Genomic DNA, 6,499 nt, shown 5'->3' on the forward strand with positions numbered 1-6,499 from the left:
CTTTTTGCATTTAGTGGTTTCAAACCCTGGCTACCATCTGTTGTCCAGCAACTCCCAGGGATGATGGCAGGTAAGAAATAAAAGACAAAGGTTTGTCAAAACTCAAAGAAATGAACTGGTATGAATACGTAAGTACACTAAATGTGTGCGCTTACAAATAGAGCAAATGTATCCAAACCAATCAATAATGTCATTGGAAACTAAAGTGTGTTACTGTGTTCAAATAAAGAAATGACAATACAAGAGTTACCCATGGGTTTGGCCATCATACACCCCCCCACTTCTGGATCTTCCATCAGGCAGCGAGAGAGGTAATCAGCAGTAGTGTTGTCTCTACCAGGGATGTAGTGAACCTTAAACCGGTATGGCTGCGATTCTCCCATTAGTGTCTTTCATTCTTTACAGCCACTGCAGGGCTTTGTGGTCAGTCTGAAGGATGAATTCTCTTCCCAGCAAATAAAATTTGAAAGAGTCAAGTGCCCATTTAATGGCCAAAGCTTCCTTCTAACCCGTTGCGTAGCGATTCTCCCTTGGTAGCAGCTTTCGCCTGATGTAGGCGACAGGATGTCAATCCTCTGGTGGTCCCTGCAGAAGCACTGCTCCCAGACCCCTTTCAGAAGTATCGTCCTGCAACGTAAAGTCTTTTGTAAAATCTGGTGAGTGTAAAACTGGGTCCTTACTCAGGGACTGGCGAATGTCTTTGAAAGCTCCAATGGCTTCAGCTCTCCACCGAATCTTATTGGGACATCTTCAGCCAGTCCTGTCTGTCAATGGGGCTGCTCTTGCTGAGAAGTTGGGAATTAAGCTGTTTTCTGGTTTGTGGAAGAGGACATGATGTAATTGCATTAATTTTGTCAACCTGTGGTTTAATTGTCCCACCTCCAACTGTAAACCCGAGGTACTGGACTTCAGTCCTAGCAAGAGCACACTTTGCTGGATTGATGGTAAGGCCTGCGGAACGCAGTCAATCCAGCATGGCTCTTAGGTGATCCGCATGCTCTTCCCAAGTTCCACTGAAAACAACATCATCAAGGTACGCACAGGTGAATGCTGAGAGCCCACAGAGAACCTGATCCATTAGTCTTTGAAATGTCGCTGGGGCCCCATGCAGACCAAATGGCAGGACTGTGAACTCGAACAATGCTGACAGAATGCTGTCAACTCTTGAGACTGTTTAGTGAGGGGTACTTTCCAGTAGCCCTTGGAGAGATCAATGGTTGTTAGATATTATGCCTTCCCCAAACGCTTGATGAGATCGTCAATGCGTGGCATTGGGTAAGAGTCAAATTTTGATATGGAATCGAGGCACCTCAAGTCGATGCAAAATCATATTGTGCTATCCTTTTTCGGAGCCAATACAACAGGGTTGCACCACTCACTTGTTGAAGGTGATTCCAAGAGACAGCATGAGGTCCACCTCCTCCTTTAGCTCCACTAGGAAGCGTTCTGGTATCCTGTAACTCATACGCTTCACAGCTGGATCAGGTTTTAAAACAATGTCATGCTCCAACAGACTGGTGCAACCTGGGTACTTTTGGAATATGTCTGAATTAATCAGAGGCGTTACCTGAGACTGTTGCTCACTGGTGAGATAGCTCAGGTCCAGGACAAGGGCTGTTACTGAAGGCAATTAGTCATTAACTTCTTCCTCCTCATCCACGCTGTGAATAAGCAACCCCTCTATTTTATTTCAGAGCCAACAGAGCCAGGGATAGAGACATCTACTTTTAAGATTAGGCTGAAAACTTTCCTTTTTGATGCATTTAGGCCTGGATCAGCTAACTCTGAATCATCCCTTAACCCTCTGGGGTCCAGGGTATAATTGTATTATATTATATTATTATAATTATCAGTTGTGTACTCATTGTTTTGACACACAAAACAAGTGTCTACACTACACACTACCTACACAAAACTGCACACTAACTATACACTCCAAACACACTATATGTCACAAATCTTGTCATGGTCTGGGTGAGTGCCAGTGTTTTTCCACAGAGCCGGCAGTTCCACCTCCGGGAGGAGCCACCGTGCTCCTGCTCATTGCTCTCACCTGTGGGTAATTAAGCTAATAAGGCTAGCGCTCTCAACTTCTCTTTGCCAGATTCTCAGCTAACCACAGTTAGCGCAGGCCATTGTTGTATTTTGTAAATGTTATAGTAAATTACCTTGATCTACCTTGTACCTCTCGTTCATAGCTACTCACCAGATTACCAGACGCAAATCCTCGTGATAGAATCTGCATCCTATCATCATACCTGACTCTGTCAGTGACTCTGACCCTTCCACGGGACCCTGCCATCCAGTAGGACTCTCCCTTTGGCCCCAAAATCAGAGAACTGCAGATTCCACAGTTGAAATCTCACTTGTCGTTTGCATAGCTCAGCTTGCATAAGTGCTCCATAGTTTTGGCTTTGTTCACGGCACAAGTTTAAACTCATGGCTCAGTTCTCAGTTGAATAGCCTCGTTGTATACACTTGCTTGGTAAATAAACTTTGTCACTTAAATGTTCCCTGTGGTCCATCTGTGTAGAGTAACCTATCTTAGCATTACACAAAGTTTTATATGAGAATGCGCATCTATCTGATTGGTTAAAACTGGTGGATATTAAACTTTATTTTATAGGTCATTCAAAGGTCACCATCCCCCCCAGACTGCTCCAAAATAGACCAAAATGGTCTCCTGTTTTGTGCTTCATTTGTGCAGGTAAAATTATCGTTTGTGCTGCTATGGTTTCTGAGATATAATGATTTGAATTCTTACAGCCTACCCTATATAACACCAGTGTCTGTGGCAGTGAGTTTCAGCAGCTGTGGAGTTATGCACGTTTATAGAAGACTGTCCACTGTTTTTTTTTAGGCTTGCTGCATATTTAGTTCTATGAATCTTTTGTGTGTTTCAGTACATTTTAGTAAACCAATTTAGTCAGCAGAAAGTTGATATTTCTGATGTTACCAGTGCACAAACATACACAAGGTAGGCTAAAGTTTTAATTTTTTCTGTGGAAAACTGTGAGTTACATTTGAAATGATTCATGTATACCTATATTTTTTTTTTTACATACCCAGTTTGTCTGTATGATTTTGTTTTTAATTATATATGTTCATTATTGTTAATGTAGCTGTCTCAGAAAAAAATTGTGTTTGCTTTCACATTAATTTCAAGTGTTATTTTGAGTATGCTTTTTGATAGGTTGCCACCTACATGTAGAAAATTTAATTTTCCACAGCAACTAGGCCAGGGATCTTCAACCTGCGGCTCTAAAGCCACATGTGGCTCTCTGGCCCTACCACTGTGGCTCTTATTAGACCAAGTAAGTTATGTTTTATTATAAAGACAACAAGAAAGGGGCATACCGGGCATACACTGTGCGAGTCTTTTTCAGTCGCGTTATTTAGCTCCTGCTCAAACTGTACAATTGAATCGCAGGGCTTAGAAGTTCATAGGTAACGATGCAGGGTCTCACACTATACGGCCCGATGCTCTGATGCGACCTGAGTGCTCACACTGTACGTACATACACAACACATCGTGTCCTTATTTCCGGAAGAAGAACCCAGAAGTCAACCGCCAATTAACAATATAAAGAAGAAGAAGAAGAATCCGGAAGTTGGGAGACAGTAATCTGAGAATTTGAAAATGCTCACCGAAGAGAATCGTGCTGCCTTAGCAATGTGTGCTATTCTGTGTGCAGAAAGATCGAAAAAGAAAAGGTGACTGCGTGTATAGACAAGGAAATGGCTGGGCAAACGTCTGCGGTCTGTCAATTCTACAACGAGAACTGGAGGTAAGCAGCAACAGCTAAATTGCACTTACCTACACAGGTACTTTATCTGCACGTATCTTACCCATGTTGATGTAGGCTTTATCTAATGATGGGTACGTTTTTGAAGACATCTGATGCTTCTACTTTCATTAGGCAACATTTAATTTTAGCCTATTAGTGTTTTATGTAATTGGATTACTGGCCATTAACTACAGTACTTTTACACTTTTACTTGAGTAGTATTCTAGTGAATGACATCTACTAAAGTGATTTTTGGGACATCTTTCTGCTTTATACAACATTGGTTAAATATCGGTCCGTCTCTTAAATTACCAATAACATCCAACATCTATTATGTTGCTGTGTTATTGGTGTGTTCTTGAGTTTGACTTTGTTCTTTGTAAACAGGGAGATGATATGAGGGGTTTTCAGGACCTTATCCGAATGTCTGTGGAGGACTTTCACTATCTCCTGGAGAGGGTTAGTCCTGCTATCATCAAGAAGGATACACACCTCAGGAAGGCCATCAGCCCCAGGGAAAGGCTTTCAGTTACCCTACGATTTTTGGCAACAGGCAAGTGTGTGGACATGAAAATTCTGTAATGCTCCCTATAAACTCCCTTAAACTATAGAATGCTGGGCATGAGGCAAGGTCATCTATCTATATCACATTAAGAAATCAGTTCACCCATGCAAGTACATACATATTTTTGCTTTTCTACATCAGTTACACTGGCCCTATAACTGCAAGTCTATCTATCCACCTACATACTCTGACTATGTTCAAGCTACTAATACATTCTATTCTACATCGATCATCTAAAATCTGTCACTCTATGAAGATCCATCCATGTCCACTATCCCTTACATTAACCATCAAAATCCACCTGACACTATTTAAGACGCTTTGTTCTCTTTGACAGGTGAAACCTTCAACTCATTAAGTTTCTAGTATAGGATTGGAAGCACCACACTGAGCAGGATTGTCATGAAAACATGCACAGCCCTTACTTGTGTACTGCATGAAGATTACTTGAAGGTAATTTTGATTAGAAATACATTACCCATGCTCATACTGTTGAAAGACTGATTTGCACATTGTCAAAAACGTCCCATCAGTTAATACAGCGAATTTTCACCAAAAACAATTGTGAGTCACAGATGTATTTGTTCAGTCTTTGTTAAGTGTGTATTTAAAAAAGTAAAGTGAACTCCTAGTCTGACAGTGATTTGAATGTGTGGTTAAGAAAGGAAATCATTAATTCACCAGAGATTCTTTTGATGCATCACTTTCTACTTGTGTTTCACAGACACCATCAACTGACTCTGAGTGGAAGGCCATTGCCAGAGACCTTGCAAACAAGTGGCAGTTTCCACACTGCCTGGGGGCTATAGATGGGAAACACATCTTCATCCAACCCTCTGCCAACAGTGGCAGCATGTATTTTAACCAAATGTCCAGGTTTTCCATCATCCTTATGGCTGTAGTTGGTGCCAATTACAAGTTTGTGTATGCAAGCGCAGGGACAGAGGGTAGGGTGTCTGATGCGGGAGTGTTTGCCCATTCATACCCTGCCAGGCACTGATGCTATGATGCCACACATGCTAACTGGAGATGATGCTTATCCCCTCCGACCAGGTCTCATGAAAACATATCCATTTCGAAGCCTCAACACCAATCAGAGAATGTACAACTACTGTCTGTCCAGAGCATACCGCGTTGTGGAGAACGCTTTCGGAATTTTGGCAAATCGCTTCAGAGTTTTCAGAACAACAACTTGCCTGGACCCAGACAAAGTTGTCACCATTATCTTTGCTTGTCTTTTTCTGCACAACTATCTTCGGGACCCCAGATCTGACGCCTGTGTACCACCTGGCTATGTGGATTCTGAGGATGCCAACCATCACCTGGTCGACGGTGCATGGAGAAGGGTGGGAGAGCTTCAGTCCATTTCAATGGGCCGTGCACGGAACCCCTCAGTGGAAGCAAATAAACTACAAAATATCCTTTGCGAGTACTTTGTCTCACCTGCAGGGAGTGTTTTATGGCAAGAAGACATGGTGTAGGTAGACCAAAGGTCTCTTTTTTTGTTTTTGTATTTAATTTCCTTGTTTACTTTTTAAATTTTATTTAAATAACAAATTCCCTTTGTAAATACTGACAAAAATAAATCTACCTCTGGGAAATTGCAAAAAAGGTTTGCTTTATTATATAAATACAAAAATATCTTGCATCAAATTGTGCAAACAGTTCTGAAATTGACGAAATTGAGGTAGGAAAGACACGTAGCCATAGTGTCACAAAGAACATTGAAATAAACATTTTGAATTAAGTTTCACAAGGAACATTTAAAACATTTGAATGAAGCTGTAGTTTCAATGCACTGTTTACAGCAGCGACTAGTAAACTCCAAAATATTCTTAGATATATAAGTGTTGGAAATTTATTATTTAACTTACTCAGAGTTTTGCATTTTCAGAAAGGACATTGGCTGGGTTGATGGGGCCTGGCAGTCTTGGAGGATGGGGGGTGGCTGTACCTGATGATGAGGGTGGATGGGATACCAAGGTGGCCTATCCTGCGAACCTGCAAATTGAGAATGGCTGCCCTGCTCTGCCTCCTGTGTGTCATAAATCATGTTCACTATGTTTCTTTTGAGCTGCAGCTGTAGAGCTCTGTCCTTTATGTTTCTCAACTCTGAGGCTACTTGTTGGCCAAACAGCTCCTCAGA

This window comes from Perissodus microlepis, chromosome 9 (genome assembly GCF_051167445.1).
Source record: "Perissodus microlepis isolate ML-2025 ecotype Zambia chromosome 9, ASM5116744v1, whole genome shotgun sequence".
Classification (NCBI taxonomy): Eukaryota; Metazoa; Chordata; class Actinopteri; order Cichliformes; family Cichlidae; genus Perissodus; species Perissodus microlepis.